The sequence below is a fragment of the Acomys minous genome (assembly GCF_964271855.1).
Source record: "Acomys minous genome assembly, chromosome: 8".
Classification (NCBI taxonomy): Eukaryota; Metazoa; Chordata; class Mammalia; order Rodentia; family Muridae; genus Acomys; species Acomys minous.
Genome location: NC_140489.1, coordinates 120,154,663 through 120,179,760, shown reverse-complemented (window position 1 = coordinate 120,179,760; position 25,098 = coordinate 120,154,663). Strand labels below are relative to the sequence as shown.

The 25,098-nt window shown below is 41.0% G+C and overlaps 1 protein-coding gene across 3 annotated transcripts in view; it reads left to right on the top strand.

Annotated features, from left to right (window-relative positions):
- The window catches only part of FBXO11 (F-box protein 11), an 83,865-nt gene that overhangs the window by 16,653 nt on the left and 42,114 nt on the right, over positions 1 to 25,098 (top strand). The window lies entirely within an intron of this gene.

Genomic DNA, 25,098 nt, shown 5'->3' with positions numbered 1-25,098 from the left:
GCTGTTACAGGTGCCTCGAACCTGCTTAGCCCTGGGTTTGCTGTCCAGCATCACATAAAGCAGCCTTAGGGCTTCACCCTTAACACCTGGGAAAGCTCAAAGTCATCCTCAGCTACATACTGAATTCAAGAGCACCCTGGAATACATAAAATCCTGTCTCAAAAAGAAAAAAAAAAAAGTAATAAAAATAAAAGTAGTCTCAGTTGGGTGCAGTAGTGCATGCCTCTACTCTCAGCACTCAAGAGGACTTCACTTTTTTATTTGAATGTATATGATCACTTTTGTTTTTAATTAAAAAGAAGCCATACATATATAGCAATTAGTTTGTGGTTTAAGTTTTGTATTTTTGGTTAAGATGCCTTGAGTATTCTTCCATATTCATCACTCATGGTTTTTTACAGTTGCTGAATACATAGTATATGTATTTACACAATTAGAGAATTAATTAATTAATTAATTTATTTATTTATTTATTTATAGTGTTCTGCCTGTGTATATACCTACAGGCCAGAAGAGGGCACCAGATCTCATTACAGATGGTTGTGAGCCACCTGGGAATTGAACTGAGGACCTTTGGAAGAACAGGCAGTGTTCTTAACCTCTGATCCGTCTCTCCAGCTCTGAATATTTTTCTTTTTAAAAATAATTTATTTATCTTTATTTTATGTGCTTTGGTGTTTTGCTACATGTATGTCTGTGTAAGGGTGTCAGATCTTGGAATTACAGGCACTTGTAAGCTGTGATGTGGGTACTGGGAATTGAACCCTGGGACCTCTGGAAGAGGAGTCACTGCTCTTCACTGATGAGCCATCTCTCCAGACCCTAGAATATTTTTCTATTAATTGATGCTTACATTTTTAATTTTAGCCATTATTAAATTATAGCAGTTAACCTAATACCATTATCTTTCTATGTTTGTGTCACAATTTCAGGAAATAGATTAATAAAATTAGGTCATTGGGTCAAAAGGATAATTATTTTATGCAACCCATACCCCCCAGGGTTTCTCTATATAGCCTTGGCTGTCCTGGACTTGCTTTATAGACCAGGCTGCCTCAAACTCACAGTAATCCACCTGCCTTTGTATCCTGAGTGCGCCTGGCCTGCGCTTCATTTTTCTGGTTTTCTTGAGGTATGGCTGATATACCAAAGGTACACATTTAATGACTATGTTTGGATGAGTTTGGAAGGGTTTGCATTTTAAAGTTTTGTAAAAAAAAAAAAAATTGCCAGATTTGTTTATTGTGCGATTTATATTCTCATTAATGTAAAAGATAAAATAATGAATGAGTACATGAAATACTTAAGGAACAACTAGGCCTGGGGTTGAAATGATTTCCAGAGATGCTCAGGAAAAGTGGATAAAATAAATGCATTTGTTTTCAATTGGATCAGTTTGGCTTGGTACTGGTGTGGGGCGATCCTTCTGCCTCTGCTTCCCAGTGCATTGCTAGGGCTGTAAGCCACACTTCTGGCAAGTAATGTTTATTTGGTTGGTTGGTTTTTTTTGAAACAAGCCCTTATTATTTGTTTATTTGGTTTTTCGAGACAGGGTTTCTCTATGTAACCTTGGCTGTCCTAGACTCTCTTTGTAGACCAGGCTGGCCCTGAACTCACAGAGATTCCTCCTGCCTTCTGAGTGCTGGGTTAAAGTTGTATGCCACTATGCCTGGCTTGCAATGCCTTCTTCAGGAGCTACAACCTGAGGAACTTAACTGTCCCACTGTTACTGTAAGACCCATTCACAGTAAGTGATGAGTTATCAGTAAATATTCTACAGTGTTTTGTATAGTAAGACCATTTTGTTCACTGTCTTGAATATACCTTCTAAAGTCCAAATGCTCTGAACTCAAACTTTGAGTTAGCTTATGTTGGTACTTAAGATTTTCAGATTTCTGAATACTTAGAATTCTGGGTTTTGGATTAGCAGTGTTGAGTTGGTAATCCAGGCAGATGGAAGTCAGAGCGCTTGCTGATTGTAGGGGTGCGTGCTTGCTATCCCAGAACTTGGTAGGTAGAGGTGGTGTTCAGAATCCTCTCAAGACCAGTGGCTGCCTCTAGTGAATTTGGTGCTAGCTAGTTTGAGACCTTGTCTAAAAAACAAAAAACAAAAACAAAAAAACAAAACCTTGAGGGTTGAGGGAACCAATCTCTTATCCCAAGCATTTCAGATAAAGATTTCTAACAGTAATGCTGTTGACAATTTGCTAACTACTTAACTGGAGCATATTTCCCTAGTTTAAAAGTGTATAATATCTGCTTCACCACACAACAAGAACATATGCTCAACCATGTTCATAGCAGCCTTATTCCTAATAGCCAGAACCTGGAAACAGCCTAAATGGTCCCTCAGTAGAAGAATAGATAAAGAAACTGTGGTACATTTACACTATGGAATACTACTCAGCTATTAAAAACAAGGAATTCCTGAAATTTGCAGACAAATGGATGGAACTAGAAATGATCATACTGAGTGAGTTAATGCAGACTCAGAAAGACTCACTTATAATTAGACACTAGCCCAAAAGGGATATCCCATGAAAGTTTTCACTTACCAGGAGATTGGGGTAGAAGCGAGGACCTCCTATTGAGACTCTAGGTGAGAGAAGTATGGGAGAATGGGGAAATAGAAGGACCCTAAAGGTCCTAGAAACCTACAAGAAGAACATCATGACGGGCGGATCTGGACCCAGGGGCATCTACTTAAACTACTGCACCAACCAAGGACAATACATGCAGTAATCACTGAACCCCTACTCTGAACTAGCCAATGGACAGCGCATTCTCCACAGTTATGTGCAGAGTGGGCACTACCTCTGACATGGACGCTGGTGCCCCATATTTGACCACTTCCCCTTGCTGGAGAGGCCTGGTGGCACTCAGAGAAAGATAAGCAGGCTACCAAGATGAGACCTGATAGGCTGTGACCATATGGTGGGCGAGGATGTCCCCTTCTGTCACAAACCTAGGGAAGAGAAATAGGATGAAAGAGGGAGGAAGGGAGGAGCAGGAGGATACAAGTGAAGGGATAACTATTGAAATGTAATCTGAATAAATTAATAAAAATGTGTATAATATCAATGAATAGACTTGTAATATACAATAGAAACTGTAATTTATTTTAAGCGTGACAAGATTTTTGGAAGCATTTATGTATTTTCCAGTTATTTAACTTCACACATGGGAAACAATGTAGAATTTTTCTAATAATCATATATAATTTACAGCAATAATAAAAAAACATCATTAATCTGTCACTGTTCTATGGAAGCACTTAAATGCCCTTTTGTCTTAATATCCCTCATCAGACAGATAATTTATATAATTTACATATGACAAAAGAGAAGTTTAGGAAATGTTAAGAGACTAGAAACCATGTCTTTCTGATTAAACAGCCTGGATGAAGTTTTAATTGCTATATTTTACTGTACCAGTAACGATTATCTCTCATAAAACAGACATTACAGTATTTAAGAAACAGCCTTTTTGTTACATAAACACTGATTGTGCTACAATAACCTGCCTTTTTCTGAAAGGAAGAGAAAGTAATAAGTAATAAATAAATAACGAGCTTACAATTTTTTTTAATTAAGGATTTTTTAAAAGTTGAAAAATAGCAACAATTTAACAAGCTAAAGAAAACTATGCTTTCGTTTGGTGAAAGTAAGTAAATAGCTAAAACATAGAAAGGTAAACATTGTGTTTACTAGACATTATATTGTAATGTTTACTTATATTTATTTTCCCACTAGAAATATATGTATGCATATGTACATTTCTTTGAAAATAGTTCTTAATAGGTGCACAACATTTCACATGTACACTGAAGTTTACCTAGTCACTAGTAGGCAGGGGAGTTATCATTACTTTTCCTGCGTTTTAAAGTTGTGCCATAGAGGGAAAAGAAACCTAAGGAATGGTGCTGTGAATTACAGCATTGACAAACGAAACATTCAGAGAGTTAACAGTCTTTTGGAACAAATAGCAGCTGCCTTTACCTATGTCTTTATTCTCTAGAAATTATAAAAAAGAAAGAATAAGAAAAAAATCTTAACCATCATTCTCAGTGAAATGAAAGATTGTGATTATGAAAGCCTATCAGAAGCAGCTGGGAAGCACAGAAATAAGCGTATTCACCTGAAGGGGAGGGCTTGCCTTGAAGTTACTTGTAACAAGAGAGTGTCAGAGTATCTTGTTTGATTTAACAAGGAAGAGGAAGTAGAGCAATACAGAAGCATCGGCAGCCACATGTTTAGAAACAGCTATCTAAGCCTGGCATGGTCCAGGACAGCCAAGGCTACACAGAGAAACACTGTCTTGAAAAGCCCAAAAAAAAAAAAAAAAAGAAAAAAAAAGAAAGAGCGAGCTATCTATTCTCTGGCATTGGAAGAGCTTTGCACTGTGACCCCTGCTGCCTGTCCTGCCCAATCACTAGGAACCAGTTGTTTAAAAAACAAAACAAAACAAAACCCAAAATAATCGTAGCAAAAATTTACCAAAGCACATTAGAAAACTGTTCCTGTGGGGGTGGGGGTGAGGTGGGGGGTGTGTTTGATTGAAGGTCTCACTTTATAGTCCACGTTAGCCTAGAATTTACGGTGCTGCTCATGCCTTGGCCTCTCAAGCTGGAATTAGATGTGTAAGCCACCATGTCTGTTTTCTCTCCCCCTCCACCCCTACCCTATTTGAGTTCTGAAACAGAGCCCTCACTGCAATCCATGGATATCATGGAACTCGTTACGTAAGCCAGGCTGTCCTCAAACCTGCAGTGGTCCTCTGGCCTTTGCCTCACGAGAGCTAGGAATGTAGGCACCACAGCTGTGCCTGGTTTGTTTTTGAGTTGGAAAAAGTTGTGACGGGTTCTACAAAAGTTCATCAAGAATTAGGGATACAGGAACTCAGGAAAAAGATGCTAAACTAACAGGAGATGGAATATAAATTGAGAAATCGTAAAAAACAAATTGAGAAGGCGGAAATCCAGAAGTTCGCATGAAATTAGAAAGAGGAATAGAGTTGAGAAAAGCAGTAAAGAGATAAACAGATAAGAAAAGAGAAGCCAGGCTTGCCTGTCTCTCCAGCAGTTGCGGGGTAGAGGCAGGAGGATCATGCGTTCAGCAGCATCCTCAGTTTCATAGTGTGTTTAAGTTAATACCATATCTCAGTCGGGAGAGAGGGAGAGTTGATAGAAGGAGGGAGAGATGGATGATGCCCCTGCTCATAATCTCAGCATGTCTGTAATCTCTGTTAGGTTATAAAGAAGGAAGGCTGTAAATTTGAGGCCAGTCTGGGCTGTAAAGTGAATTCCAAGACAGCCTTGGCTGTGAGACAAAATAGTATAGTAAAAGAGATGTTTACAGTCGTAATAGGTGATCAGAAGCTGTGTGGAGTAGTGCTCCCTGTAATCCCAGCACTTGAGAGCAGGATTTGAGGCCATCTTGGGCTGCGCGCAACCCTGTCTCAAAAAGCAAAACAAAACAGGTAGAAAATAAAAGCGGTAGAAACTGGAGTAGATCAAGTACTTAGAATTGGAGTCTCTGCAGATAAAACGAAGACCGTACAACAGGATGATTGATAAGAGACTCGAACTGACTGAAATGTATACATGAAAGGCTGTCTGTGCCCAGAAAAAAACTGATCATCTTATGTCAGGTAGACAGCGACATCCCCACAGTCTGCCCAAGTAATTGATAAGGGTGTTGAAATCAGGCTGGCCTTCTGTAGCACTGAATAGCAGAGCCACGTTTACATACAGGAGTAGGGCAGGAGCTAAAGAGACGTTCTTGAAGTGACACGTGGAGCTCAGAGAGCGCTGTTTGTACGACCCATTCTGCAAAAGTGCAAGACTAACGTAACCGACACACATCTGGAGGGACGCTGTGCTGGGAGGCCTTGGCTGCAGATCTGCTCCTAAGGACTGAGAAACACAGAGGCCAGGATGGCACAAAGTGTTACCTGTGGCCATAGCATCCCGAAGGTGCCTCACACGCTGATGGTATGTAACTCGGTACTTCAGAAGTGATAAAAGTGGTAAAGCAGGGGCTGTAGTCCCCGCTCCTCTGGAGTCTGCTGCAAGAGGATCACAGGTTCAACGCCTGCCTAGATTACAGAGAAAGAATGCGGAATATTCTCATTGCCTCATCAGAGTAACTAATAACTAAAAGGATAAGATCAGCCAGGTGTGGTGGCACATACCTTTAATCCCAACACGTGGGAGGCAGAGTCAGGTAGATCATTGTGAGTTCAAGGCCAACCTGGTCTACAAAGCAAGTCTAGGTCAGCCAGGGCTACACAGAGAAACCTTGTCTCGAACCCCCCCACCCCCCAAAAAAAGATAAGATCACAAATCAAGTGATAAATTCTGTCAGTGAAGAATAAACATACAAAAGAAACATTAAAGTTAACATGATTAAATGCTGTTGTTAAGCCAGTGGAGGAATGAGGAACGTTCTATTTTTAAGGTTGCTCTTGTGAAGTCACTGGTGAATGGAGAAATTTAGGTGAATTGTGGAGATTATATGGTTAATCCTGTGCCATACAAGATTGTGACCTGGTTGTACTGCGCATGACTAGCTGCGATTTCCATAATGTATGGACAGAACTAGTTTTACCTGGAGAAAATAGCCTCAGATTATTTCTCTGATGGTAACTTAAGCCCATTACTCATTCTGTTTGAGTTTTTCAGCTAGGGGACTGAATTCCAGTGTGCCAGGCAAGTGTTCTACCGATGAGCTGGCCTCCGATCAGCCCCGTCAGTCCGTTCCTTCCTTCCTTCCCCTCTCTCCTCCTCTCCTTTCCCTCCCTCCCTCCCTCTCTTCTTTCCTTCCTTCGTTTTGTGGGCGGGGGGGTTCTGGTTTTGGTGTTTGGTTTTTGAGACTAGGGTTCTCTGTAGCCTTGGCTGTCCTGGACTCACTCTGTAGACCAGGCTGGCCTCAAACTCACAGCGATCCACCTGCCTCTGCCTCCTGAGCGCTGAGATTAAAGGCGTGCGCCACCACGCCCGGCCTTTTCCCATTTCTTAATGAGGCATGTTTGATCTTAAGACTGTTATGTTTTGTTCTGTGTACACTTACATGTAAATTTTCTTTTACTAGATTTTAATGAGTTTTTGGTTCTTTCAGTATTAAAGTTTATATTTTTGTTCTGAAAGTTCCCTTTACAGTTCTGAGTCACCTCACTAGGACATTTTCTAAAAAATGTGTCATTAGGCAATTTTGGTGCATGAACATCATGTGTCCTTGTTTGACACAAAACAGGCCATGAACAAATGAGAAAAAATACTATTTTTGTTTGTTTTTGGAATGGCACGGTAACATCAAAGATAGCAGTTCTCAGTGAGGAACTTTTGTAAATTTTAAATTATAAAAATGCTATTTCCAAAATGTTTAAGAAAAAAATGGACTGAGTGTTTTTGTTTCTATCACAATCTACATAGATCGTTGAATACGAAAGTATTAAAAACCTGGAATCATGCAAACTAAGTACTCGTGCATAAAATACATTTTAAAAGTTAAAAAAACATGAAAGATGACTTTTGGTAATCTTAGTATAGAGGAAGCATTTAAATTATTTGGGTTAGTGATGTAACTTGGTGGAGAGTGCCTCTTTAGTGTGCACAAGACTCTGGGTGATATTCCCAGGGCCAGCAAACAAGCTGACTCAATTAAGAGGTAATAAAGTATTTGATGGGGTTTACTGCATTAAGAAGCACTCTGGAGCTGATGAGAGGCTTAGCGTGTAAAGGTGCTTGCTATACAGACCTCGTGACCTGAGTTGGATTCCCAGATCCTGAATAAGGTGGAAGGAGAAAACAGATCCCACAGTTGTCAATGTCCTCACGTGTTCCCCACCCTATCATGTGTTTGTACATGCAATAATAAAGTTTAAAACAAGCACTGTTTCTTAAGCAGATACTGCAGTCTCAGAACTTGAGAGGCAAAAGCAGGAGGATTGAGAAACTGCAAGGCCAGAGTGGGTAAGAATCTTCTATCAAAAGAATAAAAACTCAAATCAAATAAATGTCTGAATGGATAAGGAAAATGTGGTGTGTGTATTGTGGGATATTTACCTTTCAGCCTTTAAGAAGCATGTGATGCATGCTGAGCTCGGTAGCGCAAGCCTGTAATCCCAGCACTAGAGGCAGAGGCAGATCTCTGTGAATTCAAGGCCAGCCTGGTGGTCTATAAAGGGGAGTCCAGGACAGCCAAGGCTACACAGAGAAACCCTGTCTCGAAAAACCAAAAAATAAAAACAAAAAGAAGCATGTGAATAAAGCTTGAATTAGGAAGAAAGCCACTCATAAAAATGTAGATGCTTTTGAACACCATGGTATAGTGAGATGCTACAACTTGAGGTTTGCTGTGAGTTCCAGGATAGGCTGGGTTACGTAACAAGGCATTATCTCCAAATTAAAAAAAAAAAAAAAGCATAAAACATAAAACAACTATTGGGCTGGGATTTATTTACCTCTGTTGTAGAATGCTTGCTTAATGTGTGCAACTGGTGTATGGTTGCATTTTACTAGGCATCTCAAATAGTTATAGTCATAGAAAACAGAATGGTTATTGTTGGGTGTTGAGTATGTATGGATTGGTAGCAAATACATATTTGCATCCTAAAACTTGGAATTAAGAGTAAATAAGACATAAGTAAATCATATCCTTGTCTTCCCAGCACAGCATCTCTCCAGACAGTGGGTAATAATTCAAATAGGTAGTTCTTAGAAAATTAAATCAGAGTGGGTTTTAAGTATATGAGAAGTTGCCAGCCTCATTCACAGAAAGGGAAAATTTAGTTGCAGTGTTACAGTTTACTTGTTAGAAACTTAAAGGTTTTATGGTGGAAGTGGTGTGTACATTATGGAATATACAGCCTTTAAAAAGCATGTGACACACATGAATAAACCTTGAAGATGTTACGTTGAGTGAAACAAGCCGCCCATAAAAAAGACAAATATTGCTGAGCATCTTGGTATAGTGAGGCTGTAATACATTCCTGTGAGAATATAAATTGCAGTAGCCCCTGTGGAAGTCATTTGAGCAATACCTACCAGTAAAAATGTATTTAATATTTGACCCAGCAGATAAACTTTGCTAAAGCTTATCTTACTTGCCAAACCTGCCACACGACATATATAACCAGGTTATTTTGTAGCATGGTTTGTAGTAATAGAAGGTTAGAAGCACCCCAGAGTGTTCTATCAGTGGGTGATAGTTCTAAGAAACTTACTTGCTCAAAACGGAAAGAACAAATCAAAGGTGTAAACCATTATTTTTTGGCTTAAAAAAACAAGAGCCAATGTATTAGCTAGGCATGTGCTCAGTAAGTAGAGGAATGTACTAAAATATGGCTTGGAAATAAGATATCCCTGGTGGCATTTTCCTAAATGATGGAAACAAAAGACGTGCGCGTGCGCACACACACAACACACTTGGGAAGGTACAAAATTTGTGTTTGCCACCCAAGAAACTAGTGTAGAGTCAAGGAGGAATTTAAGAGAGGGTGTCCTTGTGGATATCAGGGGGACTAACCTGCCCATAATGTGGCGCCTGAGTCTCAAGGGGGAGTTGTCATAGTAATTCTAAGACCTCATTTCTGGGAAGTTTGGGTTAGAGGAGGCAGCAAATAAAAAAATTGCTAGAACGGGGTAAATGCACCTGCCATCCCTCAGGAACTTTGTTGCAGTTAATTTGCAAACCGCTTAAAAAGTACACAGGAAACACCAACCTTAAGAAGAAATTGCCACCTTTACTAAAAGAGAAAAAGAAAATACTTTTCTGTACTGGGGTATATCTTAAATGAGTCATGATACAGTGTTTCTAATCTGTTTTCTTTTGTGAAGGAGTTGGCCAATAATAGACTCCTTCAAGTCTAGGAAGTACAAATAAGAAAGTTTGAAGTGTTTGTGTATGTTAAGAAATTCATCAAGTGAAGCAAGAAAAAGTAATAGATTCTTATAGAAGTCCTGTGTCCAGATATTTTTGAAGATTAGCAGAGAAACAGTATCCAATGAAATGATGCTTAAACATTTCTTTTTTCAGAGCACTGGAGATGCGGTTCAGTGGTTAAGAGTACCTGCTGGTCTTGCAGAGAGCCCAGGTTCTGTTTCTACAACTTTCTATAACTTCAGGAGTTTGATACCCTCTTCTGGCCTCCGCAGGTACCAGGCCATCTACATGGACCCCACATACACATGCAGGCAAAACACTGATGTGTAAATGTTGTTAAAAAGTTTTTCTCACAGAAGTGAAGTTTTGATTTGGCTGAGTTCAAATTGAAATTGCAGATTGTGGAACAATTGGTTACCTAATAGAATAAAATCCAAATTTTACTTTTAGATGCTCAAATAATGAAATTGAAAACAAAAAGTAACTACAGCCAGATGATAGTTAAAGTAGACATTATCTTAAAAATCCAAATTTTACTTTTAGATGCTCAAATAATGAAATTGAAAACAAAAAGTAACTACAGCCAGATGATAGTTAAAGTAGACATTATCTTAACTTTCAGAAGATAATAGGATACTCTTTCTGAAATATAGAAAGGATGTAATTGTTTACCTTGACGTCTACACCCTCCCCCCCCTTAAACTATTAGCTATCAGTATGAGGCCCAAAATAAGGAGGAACACAAAACAAGAATTTGGTACTTACAAAGATGTATTTCTGCAGAATAGTAAACCAGATGGAAAGAAATTAAGCAAACAACGATGAGCAAAAAATTGTTAAACTATATCGGTGAGTCCAGTTGACTGTTGGACACACACACACTCCTACCTTATTTTCAAAAATAGAACCAGAGTTTCAGACAGCAATAATCATGGAAGACAGAGGAGTTTATTATGTTAAAAATGCTGGTTCGTTTTGTTGTGAGACAGGGTCTTGCTTTGTTGCCCAGGCTAATTTCAAGCTTGTAATACTCCTGACCCCGCCTCCTGAATGCTAGAGGTATAGGCATGAGTCATTGTGTCTAGCGTAAGAATGCTGTTTTCCTTGTTTACAAATATACTGACTGTACTTGTAACTATGACATACTAACCATCTTTAGGCCTTCTTACAGACATTCTCTGTGGCGCTACACCCAGGCTGCCTGAATACACTGACACTCAGAGACAGACAGGAGAATCACCAGTTCAAGGCCAGCCTAGGCATTAAAAAAAGGGGGGGGGTGTTTCCCTGTCCTGTCCCTTACTAATTGTGTGATACTAGTTGCGTCACCTTTCTGTGCTCCATTTTCTTATGTATAAATGGAATAATGATGTCCTCTTTAAGTACACATGTGTTGCTACTACTTTTTTAAAAATAATGTCCACAAAAAAAGAATAGAAATCATGGACATCGATATTTTCTTGGCCAAAAGAACCATAAATTACATAATTTTATTTTTTAAACATTTCTAGTTTTTAATCTCACAGTCCCATATAAGCATCTTTGATTTATAGTCCCAGTCCCTGGAGGCAGACGTTACATACTAAGCCTGTCTCCAAAAGGGGAAACCATTTATAAAAACCAAGGTCTACTGTAGTTTCTAGTGATTTTACTTTTCCTATATGTTGAAAGACCTTGGTATTTAATTACAGAAACTTGGTCATTATTCATACTATGCTAGGAAATGACCAATATAAAGAAACAGAATGATTATAATTTTCTAAAAAGAAAATCTGGTAGTGAAGCAATAATTTTAATTTTTCATTGCTCAAGCATTGTATCTTTCTTCCAAAGCTACAAAAGAATTTGAGGGGCATCCCAAATCAATAGAATGCAGCAAAAAGAAATAGAAGTCTAGACCTGAGTTTTTGGTAGCCATTTGTCATGTGTTACTTTATATTTAAGTCTACTAAAATTAGTAAGTTAAAGTTGTATTCCTCAGCCATGGTGGCGACTGCATTTGCGGTGGTTATGTAGAGGGGCTGGATCAGTTCCTTGCTTGTGACTGGGGCTGCAGCGTTAGGCTGCACAGATAAGGAAGATTTTCATTGTGGAAAGCTCTTCTGGTTTCTACATGAGGTATCAAATACTGCGCAGACTGACCTCCCCTTACTGTGAGGTGAAAGATGCACTTGAGAACCCAGGTCATCCTCCTCTCTCCTTTCTTGTTCTGAGATTACAGGTGTGCCCCACCATGCCCAGTGTACGTGGTGGTGGGGTCACACCAGGGCATCATGTTTCGGTAGGTGAGCATCCACCTGACCTGCGTCCTCCTTAGCAGACTTTATTGGGTGGACTCTAGACTCTGAAGTAGATAATAGTAAAGTCCATTGAGTCTAGAATTCTGCTTTTTTTGTTCATTTGTTTTGTTTTGGTTTTTTTAGAGACCAGGTTTCTCTGTGTAGTCCTGGCTGTCCGGAACTTGTTTTGTAGACTAGGCTGGCCTCGAAGTCACAAAAATCTGCCTGCCTCTGCCTCCTCAGATCTGGGATTAAAGGTGTGCACCACCACTGCCCGGCTCAGAATTATGGTTTTTAAAACATTTACTGTTAGAAATTTTCATACAAATGTATAGTACATTTTAGGCGTTTTTAGCTAGTAATTTTTTGCCTATTCTTTTAATGTATTTAAATTTATATATATATAAAATATATATATCATAACATAATTTGATTAATATGTTGTAATCAAATCCATACCCTCTGTCTCATCCCATAATGCTCTCCTACACATCATTCAGGCTTTAATTTTTTAAATTTCCATATGTATAAGCAATGCGTGTTGATCCTAGGCGCATCCAATATTCCCTGAGACACCCCAGGAACCTCAGCTTCTCCTTCCCTAGGAGCTCCAGTGTTCCCACCCCACTTCTCAGGCTATGAAATGTTATTTCATTTTATTTTGCTTTTTGAGACAGGGTTTCTCTGTGTAGCCTTGGGTGTCCTAGAACTCGCTCTGTAGACCAGACTGGCCTTGAACTTATAGTTCTGCCTGCCTTTGCCTCCAGAGTGTTGGGATTAAAAGTATGCACTATTCCAGACCCAGAAAGACACGCATGGTATATGTTCACTTATAAGGAGATATTAGTCACATAATACAGGATAACCATGCTACAGTACACAGACCTAAAGAAGATAAATAACAAGGAGGACCCTAGGGAAGATGCTTAATTCTCATTCAGAAGGGCAAATAGAATAGACACTGGAAGCAGTTGGAGAGAAGGAAGAGTATGGAACCTACCATAGAGGTCCTCTGAAAGACCCCGCCCAGCAAGAGATTCAAGCAGATGCTCAGACTCACAGCCAAACATCTGGGTGGAGCACAGGGAGTCTCATGGAAGAGTTGGGGAATAGAAGAACTTGGAGGGGACAGGAGCTCCACAAGGAGACCAGTGGGGCCAAGAAATCCGGTCAGAGGAGGGGGGTGCTACAGAGACTGATGTACCAACCAAGGACCATGCATGGTGAGGACCTAGATCCCTCGTGGGTCCCATAATATGGGACATGGACTCTGGTCCCCACACATTGGTCACTTCCCCATGGTGGGGACGCCTTGCCAGGCCACACTGGAAGAGGATGCAGGCAGTCTAGATGAGACTTGATAGGCTGAGGTCAGATGGGGGGAGGGCTCCCCGTTTCTGAGGACTAGGGGAAGCTGGAGGGGGATGAGAGAGAGGAGGGGTGGGACCAGGAAGCAAGGAGGAAGGGGCTACAGTGGGGATGTAAAGTCAGAAAATTAAAAAAATTTTTTAAAAAAGTGTGCACTATTATGCCTGGCTAATGAGGCTTAGTATTATCATGTCCTATATGAATTTTCTCAAGAGAACTCATCAGAGGGCATGAGTGTGCTCTCCTCCTCCTCTTTTTTATAATTCTTTTATTAATTTTAATTTTTTTGCACACGGGGGGATGAGGGGGGTGAAACAGTCTCACTGTGAACCAAGTTGGCTGTGGACTCGGAGATCTGGAATTAAATTCTGGAAGTAACGGCTTGTACCACCAACACCCAGACCACACAACATGTTTCTAATGATAAAATGAAATAATTATACCTAGTTAGTCATTCCAAAATATTTGCTACATAAATCTCAGCCATCTTTTAAGAGAAAAGGTACCATCAGTGTCCTCTCACTTTTTACTTGGTACAAGAGATTTATTATGTTTAAATTCTGACTACTAAATTTTCTTATAGCTGAGCAATGGTGACATGTGCCTTTAATCTCAGTCTCCAGCGGGGCCAGGCAGCTAGGCTGAGTTTGAGGCCAGTTTGGGCTACAGAGTTGAGACCTCATCTCAGAAAAGATAAGGGGGCGAGGATTCGTTTTGTACTTTCTCTTTATAAAGTGAGGGAGGTCCATTACACATGGGTCAGCAGGAAATGATGTGCTGGGGCCGGAAAGGGGCAGTGGGACGTTCAAAAGAATAGTTGGAGCGCGGAAGAAGTATAATCAATCGCAATTAATGGATTGGCAACATGTATTTGAAAGTTCTGATAAGGGTCCTTTTTAAAAAAAATAGAAGTTACAAGTTGTAGCTGGAAAGCTGGCTCAGTGTTTAAGAGTAGTAGCTGCTCTCGCAGAGGACCTGGGTTCCGTTCCCGGCGCCGCATGATTCACAGCCCTCTGTAATCCCAGTTCCAGGGGTATATATCTGTTTCCTACTGCAACGTCTTACCAAGATAATTTTGTAAACATTTGAACTCAAAAACTGAAAGGGAAAATATCCCCCCCCCCCAAAAAAAAAGTCATTTTGGAAACCAAAAGGTAAGGTGGTAATAAGTTTCGTGTGCCCAGTGAAATTGAATGTACGCTCATAGGAATGGAAGCTACGAGGAACGAGTCAAATCATGTCAGAGAATCCCAGGGAGACAGTTTAGAGGCACGAGTTCCTTTGAAGTCTGTGTCTGTAGCAGGAGAGCACCTAGAGCGGTGACAGTTAAGACTCTTATAAAACCAGCGAGGCCTCTGGCTCCCGTCCTGTGCCTGCGCAGTTAGGCATGTGTCTATTTCTGCTGTCAAGGCAGAGCTGGGGAAGATTATGGAAAGATACAGGTGAGGGTCTTCACACCTAGGATGATTTAAGTGGGATGATTTTAAGTGGGACGTCTGTGTATGGAAAGCTGAAAACCCTAGTACCTTAACCTTGGCCTGTTTGAAGACTAGGTTTCTAGATTTGTCTTCAGCATGACATTAAAGGAAGCGAGCTGACCTGTCTAGTGACAGTGAGAGCTGAGGGTGCATCTCACATCAGAGCATTGCCTGTCGTAGACAGCCATGGATTCCATGTGCAGCACCCCCACGGCTTCCTTCCAGTAACGTCTAGAGATAAAGTGAGAAACTTGTCAGTGTTTGTACTGAGACTTGATTATGACCCTGATAATATTACTTTGTTGTAGTAATATCAAGCTTCTTTACTTCAAAATTATCAAGATACCCCTAGTCACGTTAAAGTTGGGTTATAGCTGTTAATACAACATAAAACAAGTATAAGCAAGGTGGCTCAGTGGGTAGTGGCACGTGTTGCCACCTGCTGACAGGTTCTGTCCCTCGGTGCCATATGGTAGGAGAGAAGTGATTGTTGCAGATTGTCCCCTGACCTCCATATACATGTGCATACGCACAAAGACAAAAATAGAAACGTAAAAACAAAAATAGTCTTTTAGAAACGGTAGCAATGGGCTTATGTGTCAACATGGCATACTTTCTGTGAGAAGTAATGCTTTGAGTCTGAAATTCCTGGAGAGGCTGTGTGTCTTGAGTGCTGGTGCTCGGCCTGTGCTCCTGTCTTGGAAGGGGCCGGGCCTGTCTGAGTGTTTAGCCCTAGTTCTGACCTAGCTTCTATCAAAGGCGCGATGCCAGCGTCCTTCACACACTCTTTCTGCCACAGAGCTGTTTCACCATGGCTTCCCTGCCATCGTGGACTGTATCCTTCCAAGTCACACGCTGAAACGCATCTTATCCCCATACGGTTGTTAGTTTTCCAAGATAAGGTTTCTCTGTGTAACAGCCCTGGCTGTCCTGGACTCAGACGTGCCTGCCTTTGCCTCCCAAGTGCTGCTGTTAAAGGTGTGCGCCGCTGTACTTGGCCATAATCTCACTAGAGATAACCCTCACACACATAAATTGTGACTTCTTTTTTCAAAAGAGTCCAGATGGAACTGGGCGTGGTGGCCCACACCTTTAATCTCAAGGGGAAGCAGAGACAGGTGGGTCTGTGTAAGGTCAAGGCCTGGTCTACAAAGCAAGTCCAGGACAGCCAAAGCCACACAGAGAAACCCTGTCTCAAATACCTGCCCCCCCCCCAAAGCCAGAAAGTTTAAAGGGGCAGAAGAGATGGTTCAGAGGTTAAGAGCACTAGCTGCTATTCCAGAGGTCCTGAATTCAAATCCCAGCACCCACATGGTGGCTTACAACCATCTAATGCCCTCTTCACAGGTGCACATGTAAGCAGAACACTGTATACATAATTAATAAATCTTTAAAAAAAAAAAGAGTCTAGATGTGCAGGTGAGGTGGTGCATACCTTTAATCACAGTACTAGGGAGACAGAAGCAGCTGGATCGCAGAATTCCTGAACAGCCAGAGCTACATAGGAGACCCTGTCTTAAAAGAAAAAAAAAAAAAGAAGATAAAGAGAGTAAAGTTATAGCTCAGTGAAGTACAGTGTGTTTATTGTGCGTGTCTTGAGTTGTCTACTCACCACTGTCCCCAAAAGACCATTCCACATGTCCACATTCCACATGTACACCGAAGGGGAAATAGTTCCTTGTTTCTGTAACTACTTAGGTGATTATAGCTGTTGTTTATAACATTTTCCTCTTGCTGCCTCTTTGCCTTTAGCAGCACCTCAGATAGTTGTAATTCTTCCTGATTCCTGAAGGTCCTGATTAACTGGCTTGTAGTTTTCTTTACATAAACAGTGATACTGAGAGGGAGGAAGGGAGGGACGGAGGGACGAATGAACGGGAGAATACAAGTGATGGGGTAACAATTGAGTTGTAATCTGAATAAATTAATTAAATTTAAAAAAGAGCAGTGATACTATGATATGACAGGAGAATCTCCTATATTTCAGACATGCTTTTGTTTTCCCTTGCAGAGTTACTAGTCGCAGAGCAGTTTCCTCTTAGTAATCCAGATAAAACACTCAGGCAGCTTAACAACTACATCACTGTTTTATTCAGATGCGCAGATGCTCAGTGCTGCCAGGCGGAACACTGTGTAATGTAACTTGCTTTTCAGTGGAATTACTTTTGTTTTCTGACTCACTGCTTTGGAGCCGAGATCTCCAGGCCAGAAGAGTATGTGCTCACAGTGACAGAAAGCAAAAATTTTATTAGTGAGTCACTGACGGCAAAAGCCATCCCACTCGTGTTTCTCCCTCTTGATTCTTAGGCCTGTGCATCCGGCTGCCTGAAGAAGCAGTAGACACGTTACACACTAACTCAGAGAGTAAGAGTCGCTTGTAGGTCATTTCCCCACCCGCACAAAGTATCAGCCTGACAGTGTCCAAAGGACTGTTTTTGGGTTTTTTTTTTTAAAGATTTATTTATTTTTATTTTATGTTATTGGTGTTTTGCCTGCAGGTATGTCTGTGAATGTGCCAGATCCCCTGTAGTTGGAGCTACAGACAGTTGTGAGCTGCCATGTGGGTGCTGGGAATTGAATCCAGGTCCTCTGGATAGAGAATAGCCAGTGCTCTTAACCACTGAGCCTTCTCTCCAGCTGCAGAAGACTATTATTCTATGTAGCCAAGCTGGTTTAGGATGATATATTTAGTGTATCTCACAAGCATTTGCTGGGTTGTGTCTATGGCACATGCACTGCTCTCCATTCCGGAAGTGCTCCAGTGACATCCAACTTCAGAGACATCAGCATTCCACCCTGGTGAACAGTGCTGTGTCGGATGTTGGTCTCCACTGCTGACAGGCCTTCCTTCTCCCCTGTAAGCCCAGGCAGAACCTCCGTCCTTGCTACTTGCCTACGGGAGCTTCGTTCATGAGTCCATGATCACTAACAGGGAAGGCCAGCACTTGAATATTTATTAAAATTCTTCTCTGATAATGCCATCTTTGGTGGACATTTTTATTTACATGTTAAAACAAGTATCTTGAGGTTTATATACCCCTTTCCTGTGATTTCTTCATCCCCAACTTTGAGTTGCAAATCTGCTAGTTCCTGAGCATCCAGTCATTGAGCACAGGTCTTGGGTTGGTGTGTAGTTGTGCATATGGATGTATTCCTTGTTAGTGGTGGTCCAGGGTGTAGCTGCAGTGCTCTCGTCTACCTACCTGGAAGTGATTCCTTTATATTATTTAGAAACATCCTGTAAAGTGAGCCTACTTCTCCTCTGATAAAAGAGAATTCCCCTGAGGTCACATGTGCAGGCCTGGAGGCGGGAGGCGGGAGTGGTGGCAGGAATGAGGATCATCATGAGACCCTTCATCTAAGCTGCTTGTACCCTAGGGCCTTCCTGGGCACAATCATGACAATCTTGCCCTTCATCTGCCACGTTCTGGGCCACTGTCAATGGCCCATATACGCATTCCTGACCAAAGATCTATGAATAAACATGTGTTTCTCAGTCCCCATATAATCATTTACTTTTCAATATGAGACTTTGAGAGCTCTCTTGTTTGCCCCTTCAACTAGCCATTAGCAGAATTAAGGCGTGTGCTTGCATATATGTGTGTCCATCACCCACAGAGGCCAGAGAGTGTCAGATCCCCTGGAAGTGGAGTTACAGGTAGTCATAAGCTGCCCCGTGAGTCTGGGAATCAAACTTGGGTGCTTGCAAGAGCAGTAAGTTCTCCTTAACCTATCTCTGCAGGTCCTGTTCTTAGCTTTTAAAATGAACATTTTGATTTCCATTTCTCAGTTAATACTTTTTGCCTCTTTTTTTCTTTTCTAATGTATGCTTTCCTTTTGCCTCTTCTTTTCTCTCCTTTTATGTTGCATCATCACAAATAATTCCAATAAGTAGGTTTTGTTTGCTTGTTTGGTGTTTTATTTGTTTGTTTGGTTTTTGGGTTTTGGGTTGGTTTTGGTTTTTTTTGTTTTTTTTTTTTTTGTTGTTTGTTTGTTTTTTTTTTTTGCAATTTTACAGGGTCAGAGTGAAGCCCAGGGAAGTTACAGATAAAGTGCAGATCATATTTCTTTTTCATTATTATTTGCAGATCATATTTTCTAAGTAAACCCTATTATGAACAAATTGTGTTGGTTGCAATAGCCATGTTTTCACCAATATCTTAGGCCTGTTGAAGATTTTTATATGAACACAGTGAATTCTTTGGCTCTGTGTAACTATCAGCGTTGGATTTGGGATGGGCAGCTCATCGCTGTGCTGCTTTTGCAGAGGACTGAGCGGCTCCCAGCACCACCCCAGGGGGCTAACTGCCTGTGATGTTAGCGAAAGGAGAAATGATTTCTGAGCTCTGCAAGAATCTACATGGACATGAACATAACATCCCCCACACATACACCTCTACACATAAATTAAAATGATACAAATAACTGTCTTTAAAATTAAGTCTGTCAAGCCAGGCGTGGTGGCACACGCCTTTAATCCCAGCACTCGGGAGGCAGAGGCAGGTGGATTGCTTTGCGTTCGAGGCCAGCCTGTTCTACAAAGTGAGTCCAGGACAGCCAAGGCTACACAGAGAAACCCTGTCTCAAAAAACCAAAAAAAACAAAAAAAACAAAAACAAAAAAAGTCTGTCAGACTGTTAAGGACACCCCCGAAGCCCCCCAATAACAAATTTTGAAAAGGTTAATAGACTTAGGAGAGTGCTGTATGAGTGCTGAGTCCTAGAGAGCCTGGCCTATAGAGAGCCTGGCCTATAGAGAGCCTGGCCTATAGAGAGCCTGGCCTATAGAGAGCCTGGCCTATAGAGAGCCTGGCCTATAGAGAGCCTGGCCTATAGAGAGCCTGGCGTATAGAGAGCCTGGCCTATAGAGAGCCTGGCGCATAGAGAGCCTGGCGCATAGAGAGCCTGGTGTAGCGCCTGGGGGAGGGACAGAGACAGGTGGATCCCAGGGGCTTGCTGGCCAGCCAGTCTATTGATGACCTCCAGGTTCAGTTAGAGATCGTGTCACAAAATATAAAACAGATAGAGCTGCAGAGATAGCTCATCAGTTAAGAGTGCTTGCTGCTCTTTCAGAAAGCTGAAGTTTGGTTTTCAGGGTTGGCTGTATCGCCAGCTCCAGGGGGATCCAATGCCCTCTCTGCTGGCCTTCACAGGCATCCCCACCCCCCTGCACTCCCCCTCCCCCATACACATGCATCGTGGGAAAAAAAAACCTTGAAAAATAAAGCTGGAGAACATAGAGAAAGACATCCAACACTGACCCTCGGGCCTCTGTGTGTAATAAAGAGGCATGTATACCTGCACACACAGGCATGCACCAGACATACAGAAGGCGGGGGATGTAGGAGGTTTCCCTCTAGGACGAAGAGTTTAGAGAAGAATGACCATCCACAGTTGGTATGAAAGCACCATCGTGATGTAAGGGACCTAGGTTCCTGTTTCATTAGTCTACTCTCTCTTTATTAGAAAGTAATTTTATTCAAGCCTTTGTCCACATTTTAAAATAATTTTTATTTTATGTGCATTGATATGAGGGTGTCCGATCCCTTGGGACTAGAATTACAGACAGCTATGAGCTGCCATATGGGTGCTGGGAATTGAACCTGGGTCCTTTGGAAGAGCAGACAGAGTGCTCTTAAGCACTGAGCCAGTCCACTCTCTTAAACATTAATTTTATGTTAGAAATTTTCTATGCATGTTCTAGCTTTGCGTCTCGCAGGAGACTGTGAGGAAGTGTGCATTCTTTCTTTTATACAGAACACTTTTTATATTCTCTTGGCCAGAACCTAGCAGGATGACCAGTTGAGCAGATGCAGGTCTGTCACAGAGGTGCTCTGACCTGCACTGTTTGAGGTCTGTCGGTCACAGATGGGACCATGGCCGTTTCTGCCACACTCATGCAACCATGTTTTGTTTCAACTTTCTTATTGCTAGGTACTGTGGTTCATATGCACAATGAAAGCTGTGTTCATTTATAGTTAAGAAAAAGTAGGTTATAAAGTACATGCTTTTTATTCACTTAGATGTCTCATCAAATGTTACTTTCTTTTAAAAAAAAACAGTTTGTAAAAACAAGTGTGCTTGATTCAAATAACAAATAGAGTGTAATTACTAAAACAACATGAGGATTCATATTAGGATCTGAAAAGCAGAATTAAATTCCAAAGTCTTGCTTCTTTTATGTTCATCTTCCACACTCATGTCTTAAAATACCTAACTTATATGTCTGCCATTGACCTACTGAATAAAGTAGTTATTTACCTAATCTTTTGACAGAAGCCACTATTATTTGTAAATAACACAGCTAATTTTTTTGTGGTTTTTATTTTATTTTTGAAACAGGGTCTCACTCTGGTGGCCTGGTAGGTTCAAACTTTAATGATTCACTTGAGGGGCTGGGATTATGGGCATATGCCATCGTACCTGACATACAATTTAATGAGTAGGAATATTTTTAAGGATGGATTCTGTTTACTATAATTAGTTTGGTATTACAAACTGAAGATCAGTGAAGTTATAGTCATATGCCTTTGTAAACATGATCAAATTGCTAACCTTTTAATTGAATAAGTTTAAGATTCCAGCAAATATGCCATTTTTTTTGGTTGTTTAAATAACAAGCTAAGCCATAAATTTTGTTTTAGATTTACCTTTGTGTGGAGGATACTGTATATCTTCAAAATTAGTCTATAGTTTGAAAAAATTTTGGCTGCAACTCCAAACTATTAGATTTAATAAAAATCATGGAACATTGAATAAGTCTTTTACTTTTCCTTCCTGTGTTAGAAGCCACTTTTAACTCTTGTTTAGGGCATCCTACTAAATTGGTGCCTTTAATGATTTGAGTATAGAAAGCATTGAAGTATTCTGTAACTGGGTTGTTTCAGGCCCATGTAAATGAGTTATTTAACTAGGAATTAAAGTATACTTTATTTGCCCTCCTCTCTGCTAGCCCTTGAAGTGGAGAATCTTGTATAAAACTAGTCGACTAGTTATTTCAGACTTGCCCCAAAAGTCGGTGTAAGTAGAATTCTTATTTAATAACTAGCTCATGCGGGGTGGGGTGGGGTGGGGCGGGTTTTATTTTCTTTTGTTTTTTAAGATGGGGTTTCCCTGTGTGGCCAGCCTTTCCTTGACCATGCGTTCTCCCACCTCAGCCTCTGACTACTGAAGTCACCAGGCTTACAGGCCGCCTCTGCCCGCCTGGTCCTCAGTTAGCTACTCTGTGGCTGGGGCAGCTCTTACTTCTTACTGAGCTAATTAAAGAGCTTGGTTTGGATTTTATTTCCTAGATTAACACACAATTGAATGAAGTACAAAACCTTATATTTGAAACTAATGTTAATGTTAAGTATTTGGAACAGTTGCTTTAGATTTGTCGTAGTTATTAATTAATATGTCTGGTACTCGGATAATTGCTCTGAAAGAAGGATGCAAAGAAAGAGCTATACCTGTATGTTTTGAGATCTGGACTTGAGTTGTTACTCTCTGTCCTGTAGGTTAGCCTTCGGTTTTCACCCTTGCCTCTTAGTTCTCCACGTTAGTCCACTTTGCTGAATTCCCTTAATTCCATGGGTTCACGTTATTAGTCCTTGTTTTGTATCATGAGCAGTAGAACTTTTTCAGAATTCAGTCTGACTCAGAGTGTTTTAAATCTCATACAACAAGTTTTATTTCTGATTTTCCCCAGGTGTAGCTTTGCCCTTGTCCCTTTGTCTGCATGGTACTCTGGTTTTCCTCAGGGAGCTGCTGGAGCAGCACAGCAGGAGAACAGGAAAGAGCACTGCTATCTTGCAGCCCCACCCCTCCACACCGAAATATAAACAAATGCTGAGTAAGATTGCCTTGGGCTTGCCTACCCTGCCATGGGGGATGGGTCTGTGAAATCAATTGCAGTGGCCGGTCAAGTGTTTTTACAGTCTGAAGGCCACTCTTGTACAACCGAGTTTGAGATGGTCTGTACTTTCCAGTCTCAGGCTTAAAAATGGGGTGGGGACCTGTCATTTTCCAGCGGAGCAAAATGACTGTGTGGTTAGGGTTTATCTATCTTTTTATCTTTTCTGAAGTGTGTGTGGGGCGAGCGGGGGTGCCGTGGCACAAGTGGAGGTCAGAGAACAGCTCCCTGAAGCGGGTTCTCTCCTGCTGCCTTTACGTGGACTCCAAGCATCTCTAGGCTTGTGCAGTGTTTTAGCCACTGGGCCATCTTGCTCATTCCAAGGCTAAAGGTTTGGTTACTGTTGGTTGAATTCCTGGGTAAAAGTTTTAATTAAAGGATTGATATCTTATATTCATAATTGTCATTTACATTTACTAGCCAACAATATGAACTAGTCAATTTTTAATGTCCTGGTTGTATGGTCAGCAAGAGCTAATCAATTGCAACAGTGGTAGGAGTTAGTGTGTGTGTGTGTGTGTGTGTGTGTGTCTACATATAGAGATCAAACAGATCTGAGTTTTCCAGGCTTACCCAGCAAGTACTTTAGCTGCTAAGCCCTCTTGCTGTCCCTAAAAATATTGTAATTATTTGAAAGAAAGTGCTCAGAAGTCCCATAACACCAAGAAATATAAGCAATATAGACTTCTGTTCAACTCAACATAGTTTTAAGCCCTATGTACTTTATTGTTTGGGGGGGGGCACAAAGTCTCCCATTAAGTGTTTGTTTACTTTAAAAGTAGATATAGATGTTTTGCTTTGTTGGTTTATTAGAAAGGAGAGATACTCTTTACTGTTGGTGGACAGCTGAAAGAAAATAGACAGCATGACAGCAAGAAAAAGAGAACTCCAACAGTTAGGAGGTAGGCAGACTATCTAATGAGGCCCTCTCTTAAAAACCCAGTACCAGGGGGCTGGAGAGATGGCTCAGAGGTTAAGAGCTCTGACTCGTCTTCCAGAGGTCCTGAGTTCAGTTCCCAGCAACCACATGGTGGCTCACAACCATCTGTAACGTGATCTGATGCCCTCTTCTGGCCTGCAGGTGTATGTGCAGGTAGAGCACTGTATACATAATAATAAATTAATCTTTTAAAAAATTACAATACCACATGAAAACTTTAAACATTGAAATTAATTCATTAATTGAATTAATGAAAACTTGTATTATTCTAACTTATATTCCTCAATTTTACTATCATTGGTTTTAGTTAATTGTGTTAATTGATAGTAACCAAAAAGCAGATGACATTTTGGCGCCATCTGCTGTTCCTTAATGTGATGTTCCATTTACTCTGATAAAACTGGTTTAAGTAGATTAAAATGCTATTTCTGATTTCTGCCCATTTAAGCACAAAGTTGAATTTTAAAAATAAAGATACCTTGGTTTCTGTATCCCACCTGGCAGAGACTGCAGACTTACAATTTTTTTTTTGTGCTCTTGCCTCTGCTGGTTGAGTGAACATTCAACCAGTGCCTTTAAGTTCCTGAAGCCTTTGCTTATGGAGTCTCCATGACAAAGAGTCCAGAGGAAAAGGTTCACCCCTATTCATGGTTTGTATGTTTCTTCTTGTCTCCGAATACCTAGATTTTCCTCTTTTGTAGGTTTGCTTCTTAGCTGTCAAGTTCCACAGCTGTCCATTCAGATGAACACTCATCCCACGATTCTAAACTGCTTTTACTTCTTAACACCTTTCCCCAGCCCCAAAACAGGCTTTTCTTTTTTGTTTAATATTTTAAATTGACTTAATTTTATTTTACGTATGTATGTGCACCATGCGCGTGTTTGACGCCCTTAGAGATAAGACGAGATGCCCTGGGACTGGCGTTGCGGGAGGCTGGGAACCATCATGTGGGTTCTGGGAATTGAACCCAGGAAATCTGCAAGAGCAGCAAGTGCTCTCACCTTCGGTGAGCCAGCGCCAGCCCGTGAGACAGGGCTTCCCTTCACCTCAGGCTGCTTCCAGCTCCAGCCTTGGCCTTAGCTCCTAATCGCCTCCCAACTCTTCCGTGATAGCACATGCCTGTGTATAGCTTCTTTTATATAAGTCATTTCCACTACTAATACAGCATCTTATTTTATATTCATAGTCTTTAATTGTTTTACATATTCTGTCTTTGTACTTTGTATAGTGTAGCAGTCTGTATGTATGGGAATGT